This window comes from Eriocheir sinensis, unplaced genomic scaffold (assembly GCF_024679095.1).
Source record: "Eriocheir sinensis breed Jianghai 21 unplaced genomic scaffold, ASM2467909v1 Scaffold119, whole genome shotgun sequence".
Classification (NCBI taxonomy): Eukaryota; Metazoa; Arthropoda; class Malacostraca; order Decapoda; family Varunidae; genus Eriocheir; species Eriocheir sinensis.
The window spans coordinates 602,835-614,299 of record NW_026110507.1 but is presented as its reverse complement, the minus strand read 5'-3'; positions in this window follow the sequence as shown (position 1 = coordinate 614,299).

Genomic DNA, 11,465 nt, shown 5'->3' with positions numbered 1-11,465 from the left:
TATTTCGCATATCTATTTCAATACAAATTTTCTTTATTGTATGTGCCTTTTGTATATTTATTTTGATACAAATTTAATTATTTTATATGTATTTTTGTATATATATTTTAAACAAATATGCGTTATTATATGGGTATTTTGCATCTTTATTTTCATACAAATTTACATTATTTTATTGATAGTCTGTTTATTTATTTTGATACGATTTTACGTTATTCTGTGTATTTTGTATACATATTTTTAGACATATTTACATTATTTAATGTATATTTTGTACATATATTTTATGGAAATTTACGTTATCTTATGTGTATTTGTTTATATAGTTTCATACAAATTTACATTATTTTATGTGTATTTTGTATATGTATTTCAATAAAAATTTGCCTAATTTCATGTGTATTTTGCATATCTATTTTCAAACAAAATTAAAAAAAAATTGAGTATTTTTGTATATATTTTTATACAAATTTTTTTTATTTTATTTGTATTTTGTATATATATTTTCCTACAAATATACATTCTTTTAGAGGAAATTTTGTTTATTTAATTTGATACGAATTTACATTATTTTATGTGTATTTTGTATATATATTTTTCTATGTATTTACATTATTTAATGTGTATTTTGTATATATATTTTCATAAAATTTACGTTATTTTATTGTGTGTATTCGTATATATTTTGATACAAATTTACTTTATTTTATGTTTTTTGCATATCTATTTCAATAAAAATCTACCTTATTGTATGTGTATTTTGTATATTTATTTTAATACAAATTTAATTATTTTATGTGTATTTTTGTATATATTTTTTTTAATATGAGTTATTTTATGGGTATATTGCATCTTTAATTTTATAAATTTTTACATTACGTACATATCTTTTATACGTATTTACATTATTTAATGTGTATTTTGTTTATATTTTTATAAAAATTTACTTTATTATATGTGTATTTGAATATTTATTTTGATACAAATTTTCATTATTTTATATATTTTCTATATTTATTTCAATTCAAATTGACATTATTCTATGTGTATTTTGTATATTTATTTTCATACAAATTTAACTACTTTTGTGTATTTTTGTATATAGTTTTATAAAAATTTACGATATTTTATGTGTATTTTGTATATTTATTTTTATACAAATACACATTTTTTTATTGGTATTTTGTTTATTTATTTTGATACGAATTTACATTATTTCATGTGTATTTTGTGTACATTTTTTTATACGTGTTTACTTCATTTTATGTGTATTTTTTATATATATTTTTATAGAAATCTACATTATTTTATGTGTATTCGTATATATATTTTGAAAGAAATTTTACATTGTTTTATATGTATTTTGCATATCAATATAAATTTACCTTATTGTATGTGCATTTTGTATATTTATTTTAATACAAATTTTAATTTTTTATATGTCTTTTGGTTTATATATTAAAAAAAATGCGTTATTTTATGGATATTTTGCTCCTTTATTTTCATACAAATTTACATTATTTTATTAATATTCTGTGTATTTATTTTGTTAAGATTTTACATTATTCTATTTGGGTTTTGTATATATTTTTTTATACATATTTACATTACTTAATGTGTATTTTGTATATATATTTTATACAAATTTACGTTATTTTAAGTGTATTTGTTTATATATTTTCATTCAAATTTAAATTATTTTATGTGTATTTTGTAAATGTATTTCAATACAAATTTACCTAATTTTTTGTGTATTTTGTATACTTATTTTCAAACAAATTTAAATTATTTTTGTGTATTTTTGTATATAGTTTTATACAAATTTACGCTATTTTATGTGTATTTTGTATATCTATTTTCATACAAATACAAATTCTTTAATTGATATTTTGTTTATTTATTTTGACACGAATTTACATTATTTAATGTCTATTTTGTATATATATTTTTATACGTATTTACAGCATCTCAAGTGTATTTGTATATATATTTCTATAGAAATCTTCGTTATTTTATGTGTATTCGTATATATATTTTGAAACAAATTTACATTGTTTTATGAGTATTTTGCATATTTTTTTTAATACAAATTTACCTTATTGTATGTGCATTTTGTATATTAATTTTACTACAAATTTAATTATTGAATGTGTATTTATGTATATGTATTTTTAAAAAAATATGCTTTATTTTATTGGTATTTTGCATCTTTATTTTCATACAAATTTACATTATTTTATTGATATTTTGTGTATTTATTTTGATACGATTTTACATTATTTTCTATGTGTATTTTGTATATATATTTAATACAAATGTACGTTATTTTATGTGTATTTGTTTTCATTTCATACAAATTTTCATTATTTTATGTGTATTTTGTACATGTACAAATTTGTACAAATTTAACTAATTATATGTTTATTTTGTATATCAATTTTCATAAAAATTGAATTTTTTTTGTATATATTTTTATACAAATTTTCGTTATTTTATGTGTATTTTGTATATTTATTTTCCTACAAATATACGTTCTTTAACGGAATTTTGTTTGTTTATTTTGATACGAATTTACATTATTTTAGGTGTATTTGGTATATATATTTTTATACTATTTACATCATTTTATATGTATTTTGTATTTATATTTTCATAGAAATTTACTCTATTTTATGTGTATTCGTATATATATTTTGATACAAATTTACATTATTGATGTGTATTTTGCATATGTATTTCAATACAAATTTACTTTATTGTATATGCATTTTGTATATCTATTTCAATAAAAAATTAATAATTTCATGTGTATTTTTGTATATATATATTTATGCATATATGCGTTATTATATGGGTATTTTGCATCTTTATTTTCATACAAATTTAAATTATTTTATTGATATTCTGTTTATTTATTTTGATACGATTTAACATTATTCTATGTGTATTTTGTATAACTATTTTTATACATATATACATTATTTAATGTATATTTTGTATATATATTTTATCCAAATTTACGTTATTTTATGTGTATTTGTTGATATATTTTCATACAAATTTATATTATTTTATGTGTATTTTTTATATGTATTTCAATACAAATTTGCCTAACTTTATGTGTATTTTGCATATCTATTTTCAAACAAATTTAAATTATTTTTGTGTATTTTTGTATTTATTTTTATACAAATTTTAGTTATTTTATTTGTATTTTGTATATATATTTTCCTACAAAAATACAATCTTTTATTATAATTTTGTTTATTTATATTGATACGAGTTAACATTATTTTATGTGTATTTTGTATATATATTTTTCTACGTATTTACATTATTTTATGTGTATTTTTTATATATATTTTAATAAAAATTTACATTATTTTATTGTGTGTATTCCTATTTATTTTGATAAAAATTTTATACAAATTCATGTTATTTTATGTGTATTTGTATATATATTTTCATACAAATTTATATTATTTTGCGGGTATTTTTACATATTTTTCATTACAAATTTACCTTATTTTATGATTATTTTGTATATTTATTTCATTCAATTTTAAATTATTTTATGTGTATATTTGTATTTCTATTTACGTAATTTTATGTGTATTTTCTATATATATTTTCATCAAAAATTACATTATTTTATTGGTATTTTCTTTATTTACCTCGATACGAATTTAGATTTTTTCATAGGTATTTTGTATACATATGTTTATACTCATTTACATTACGTAATGTGTGTTTTGTATATATTTTTTAATGCAAATTTATTTTATGTCCATTTTTTTACATATATTTTTATAGAAATTTATTTATTTTATGTGTATTTTGTATATGTTTTCTCATAAAAATTTATATTATTTTATTGGTATTTTGTTTATTTATTTTGATACGAATTACATGATTATATGTGTATTTTGTATATATTTTTTTATACGTAATTACATTATTTAGTGTGTATTTTGTTTATATATTTTTATATTAAATTTACGTAATTATATGTGTATTTGTAAAAATATTTTGATACAAATTTACATTATTTTATGTGTTTTGTACATATATTTCAAATTCAAATTAATCTTATTTTGTATGTATTTTGTATATCTATTTTCATACAAATTTAATTACTTTTGTGTATCTTTATATATTGTTTTACATAAATTTACCTTATTTTATGTGCATTTTGTATATTTATATTTTTACAAATACACATAAAATAAAGTAGATTTGCATAAAAATAAATATACAAAACACACATTAAATAATGTAAATGCGTATAAAAATATGTATACAAAATACCTATGAAATAATCTAAATTCGTATCGAATTAAACTAACAAAATACCAATAACATAATGTAATTTTTGATGAAAATATATATAGAAAATACACATAAAATAACCTAAATACAAATACATATATACACATAAAATAATTTAAAATTGAAGAAAATAAATATACAAAATAAACATAAAAAAAGGTAAATTTGTAATGAAATATATGTAAAAATGCACATAAAATAATGTAGATTTGTATGAAAATATATATACAAATACACATAAAATAACATGAATTTAAATAAAATTTGTATAAAATTATATACGAATACACACAATAAAATAAAGTAAATTTTTATGAAAATATATATACAAAATGCACATAAAATAATGTAAATTTGGATAAAATATACATACAAAATGAACATTAAATAATGTAAATATGTATAAAAAAAACACATAGAATAATGTTAAATCGTATCAAAATAAATAAAGAGAATATCAAAAAAATAATGTAAATTTGTATGAAAATAAAGATGCAAAATATCCATATAATAACGCATATTTGCATAAAAATATATATACAAAAATACATATAAAATAATTAGATTTGTATTAAAATAAATATACAAAATGCACGTACAATAAAGTAAATTTGTACTGAAATAGATATGCAAGATACACATTAATAATGTAAATTTGTATCAAATTATATATACGAATACTCATAAAATAGAGTAAATTTCTATAAAAATATAGATACAAAATAGATATACAAAATACACATATAACTAGTTAAATTTGTATTTAAATACATGTACAAAAAACACATAAAATAATGTAGATTTGTATGAAATGAAAACAAATATATATATATATATATATATATATATATATATATATATATATATATATATATATATATATATATATATATATATATATATATATATATATATATATATATATATATATATATATATATATATATATATATATATATATATATATATATATATATATATATATATATATATATATATATATATATATATATATATATATATATATATACAAAATACACATTAAATAATTTAAATTCTCGTCAAAATAAATAAACAAAATATTAAATTATTTATTGTGTATTTTGTATATATATATTTTTATACGTATTTACATCATTTCATGTGTATTTTGTATATATATTTCTATAGAAATATACGTTATTTTATGTGTATTCGTATATAGATTTTTAAACAAATTTACACTTTTATGTGCATTTTGTATATTTTTTCAATACAAATTTACCTTATTGTACGTGCATTTTGTATATTAATTTTAATACAAATTTAATTATTCTATGTGTATTTTTTAATATGTATTTTTAAAAAAATATGCTTTATTATATGGGTATTTTGCATCTTTATTTTCATACAAAATTACATTATTTTATTGCTATTCTGTGTATTTATTTTGATACGATTTTACATTATTCTATGTATATTTTGTATATCTATTTTATACAAATGTACGTTATTTTATATGAATTTGTTTTCATTTCATACAAATTTACATTATTTTATGTGTATTTTGTACATGTATTTAAAATCAAATTTAACTAATTATAAGTGTATTTTGTATATTTATTTTCATACAAATTGAAATTTTTATATATATTTTTATTCAAATTTTCGTAATTTTATGTGTATTTTGTATATTTATTTTCCTACAAATATACGTTCTTTTATCGGAATTTTGTTTATTTATTTTGATACGAATTTTTATATTATATATATATATATATATATATATATATATATATATATATATATATATATATATATATATATATATATATATATATATATATATATATATATATATATATATATATATATATATATTTATACTTATTTACATAATTTTATATGTATTTTGAATATATATTTTCATAGAAATTTACTCTATATGTTTATACAAAAAAAACACAAAAAATAATTTAAATTTGTATGAAAATATATATACAAAATACACATAAAATTAGGTAAATTTGTATTTAAATACATATACAAAATACACTTAAAATAATTTAAATTTGAATGAAATTATATAAACAAATACACTTAAAATAAAGTTAATTTGTATAAAATATATATAAAAATATGTATAAAAAAATATATACAAAACACAAATAGTATAATATAAAATCGTATAAAAATATATACACAGAATATTAATAAAATAATGTACATTTGTATGAAAACTAAGATGCAAAATACCTATAAAATAACTCATTTTTTATAAAATTATATATACCAAAATACACATAAAATATTTGAATTTGTATTAAAATAAATATACAAAATGCAAATACAATAAGGTAAATTTGTATTGAAATAGATATGCAAAATACATATAAAACAATATAAATTTGTTTCAAAATATATATACGAATACACATAAAATAACGTAGATTTCTATAAATATATATATATATACAAAATACAAATAAAATTAAGTAAATACGAATAAAAAATGTATACAAAATACACATAAAATAATGTAAATTCGTATAAATATAAATAAACAAAATACCAATAAGAGAGTGTGTATTTGTATAAATATAAATATACAAAATGCACATAAAATAACGTAAATTTGTATAAAACTATATACAAAAATACACAGAAGTAATTAAATTTGTATGAAAATAGATATACAAAATACTCACAAAATAAGCTAAATTTGAATTGAAATATATATACAAAATACATAAAATAAAGTAAATTCGTTTCAAAATATTTTTAACAAATAACATATAATAACGTAAATTTGTAAAAAAATATATAAACAAAATACACATTAACTAATGTAAATACGTATAAAAAAATATTTACAAAATACACAAATAATCAAGTCATTCGTATCAAAATAAATAAACAAAAAACTAATTAAATAATGTAAATTTGTATGAGAAAACATATACAAAATACACATAAAATAACGTTTTAAGTTTCTATAAAATTATATGTACAAAAATGCACGTAAAATTAGTTTGCATATAAAAATATATACAAAACACACATTAGATAATGTAAATGAGTATAAAAATATGTATACAAATACCTATAAAATAATCTAAATTCGTATCGAGTTAAATTAAGAAAATAACAATAAAATAATGTAATTTTGGATGAAAATATATATAGAAAACACACATAAAATAAGGTAAATTTGTAATAAAATATATGTAAGAATCCACATAAAATAATATAAATTTTTATGAAAATATATATACAAATACTCATAAAATAACATGAATTTGTATAAAATTTGTTTAAAAAATATATACGAATACACACAATAAAATAACGTAAATTTTTATGAAAATGTATATATAAAATACACATAAAATAATTTAAATACGTAGAAAAATATATATACAAAATACACATAAAATAATGTAAATTCGTAAAAAATTAAATACACAAAATTCCATTAAAAGAATGTATATTTGTTGGAATATATATATACAAAAAACAAATAAAATAACTAAAATTTGTATAAAAAATATATACAAAAATACACAAAAATAATTTAAATTTGTTTGAAAATAGATATGCAAAATACACATAAAGTTACGCAAATTTGTATTGAAATACATATACAAAACTCACATAAAATAATGTAAATTTGTATGAAAATATATAAACAAATACATATAAAATCACGTAAATTTGGATAAAATATATATACAAAATATACATTAAATATTTTAAATATGTATAAAAAAATATTATATTATATATATTTTTATTGATATTTGCGTTATTTATGTGTATTTTGTATATGTTTTCTCATAGAAATTTACATTATTTTATTGGTATTTTGTCTCTTTATTTTGATACGAATTACATGATTATTTGTGTATTTTGTACATTTTTTTATACGTATTTACATTATTTAATGTGTATTTTGTTTATATATTTTTATACATATTTACGTTATTATATGAGTATTTGTATAAGTATTTTGATACAAATTTACATTATTTTATGAATTTTGTATTTATATTTCAATTCAAATTTAGCTTATTTTATGTGTATTTTGTATATCTATTTATTTTAATACAAAATCAAATATTTTGTGTTTTTTCGTATATATATTTTTATAAAAAATGCGTTATTTTATGGGAATTTTGCATCTTAATTTTCTTACAAATCTACATTATTTTATTAATATTTTCTGTGTTTATTTTGATACGATTTTACATTATTTTATTTGTGTTTTGTATATATATTTTTTATACATATTTACATTATTTGATGTGTTTTTTGTATATATATTTGATACAAATTTACGTTATTTTAAGTCTATATGTTTATATATTTTCATTAAAATTTACATTATTTTATGTGTATTTTGTATATGTATTTCAATACAAATTTACCTAATTTTATATGTTTTTTGTATATTTATTTTCATACAAGTTTAAATTATTTTTGGATATTTTTGTATATAGTTTTATACAAATTTAGGCTATTTTTTGTATATTTTGTTTATCTATTTTCATACAAATACACATTCTTTTATTGATATTTTCTTTATATATTTTGACACGAATTAACATTATTTAATGTGTATTTTGTATATATATTTTTATACGTATTTACATTATTTCAAGTGTATTTTGTATATATATTTCTATAGAAATCTGCGTTATTTTATGTGTATTCGTATATATATTTTGAAACAAATTTACATTGTTTTATGTGTATTTTTCATATTTTTTCAATACAAATTTACCTTATTGTATGTGCATTTTGTATATTAATTTTAATACAAATTTGATTAATCTATGTGTATTTTTGTATATGTATTTTTATAAAAATATGCTTTATTTTATGGGTATTTTGCATCTTTATTTTCAAACAAATTTACATTATTTTATTGATATTCTGTGTATTTATTTTGATATGATTATACATTATTCTATGTGTATTTTGTATATATATTTTATATAAAATGTATTTGTTTTTATTTCATACAAATCTACATAATTTTATGTGTTTTTTGTACATGTATTTAAATACAAATTTAACTAGTTATATGTGTATTTTGTATATCTATTTTGTATGTATATTTTCATAGAAATTTACTCTATTTTATGAGTATTCGTATATATATTTTGATACAAATTTACATTATTAATGTGTATTTTGCATATCTATTTCAATACAAATTTACTTTATTGTACGTGCATTTTGTATATTTATTTTAATACAAATTTAATTATTTTATATGTATTTTTGTATATATATTTTTATGCAAATATGCGTTATTATATGGATATTTTGCATCTTTATTTTCATACAAATTTACATTATTTTATTGATATTCTCTTTATTTATTTTCATACGATTTAACATTATTCTATGTGTTTTTTGTATATATTTTTTTATACATATTTACATTATTTAATGTTCATTTTGTATATATATTTTATCCAAATTTACATTATTTTATGTGTATTTGTTTATATATTTTCATACATATTTACATTATTTTATGTGTTTTTTGTATATATATATTTTTACGTATTTAAATTATTTTATGTGTATTTTGTATATACATTTTCATAAAAAATTACGTTATTTTATTGTGTGTATAAGTATATATTTTGATACAAATTTTATACAAATTCATGTTATTTAATGTGTATTTGTATATATATTTTCATACAAATTTATATTATTTTATGTGTATTTTTTCATATATTTCATTACAAATTTACCTTATTTTATGTTTATTTTGTATATTTATTTCATTCAATTTTAAACTATTTTATGTGTATAGTTGTATTTGTATTTAGGTTATTTTATGTGTATTTTGTATATATATTTTCATCCAAAATTACATTATTTTATTGGTATATCTTAATTTAATTCGATACGAATTTAGATTATTTCATAGGTATTTTGTATACATATTTTTTTACTCATTTACATTATCTAATGTGTGTTTTGTATATATATTTTTATGCAAATTTATTTAATGTTCATTTTTGTACATATATTTTTATAGAAATTTGCGTTATTTTATGTATATAGTTTTATAAATTTACGTTATTTATTTAAATTTAAATTTAAATTTAAAAATTTTATGTGTATTTTGGTATATATATTTTTTATACGTATTTACTTACTTTTATGTGTATTTTGTTTATGTATTTTTATAGAAATCTACGTTATTTTATGTGTATTCGTATATATATTTTGAAACAAATTTACACTATTTTATATGTATTTTGCATATCTATTTCAATACAAATTTACATTATTGTATGTGCATTTGTATATTTATTTTAATGCAAAAAAATGCGTTATTTTATAGGTATTTTGTATATATTTTTTTATACGCTTTTACATTATTTAATATTTATTTTGAATATATATTTTATACAAATTCATGTATTTTATGTGTATTTGTATATATATTTTCATATAAATTTACATTATTTATGTGTATTTTGTACATATATTTTATTACAAATCTACCTTATTTTATGTTTATTTGTATGTATATATATATATATATATATATATATATATATATATATATATATATATATATATATATATATATATATATATATATATATATATATATATATATATATATATATATATATATATATATATATATATATATATTTTATACGTATTTACATAATTTTATACGTATTTTGTATATATATTTAAAATAGATATTCAATAATAAATTGTATTATAAAAATACAAAAATATATTATTTAAATTTGTATGAAAATACACATACAAAATTAACATAAAATAAGGTAGATTTGTTATAAAATATATGTACAAAATACACATACAATAATGTAAATTTATATGAAAATATATATACAAATACACATAAAATACCATGAATTTGTATAAAAATATATATTCAAAATAAATATTAAATAATGTAAGAGCGTATAAAAATATATATACAAAGTACATATAAAATGAAAATTAAGATGCAAAATACCTATAAAATAACGCATTTTTTTTTAAATTATTGATATAAAAATACACATAAAATATTTGAACTTGTATTAAAAAAAAATATACAAAATGCACATACAATAAGGTAAATTTGTATTGAAATAGATATG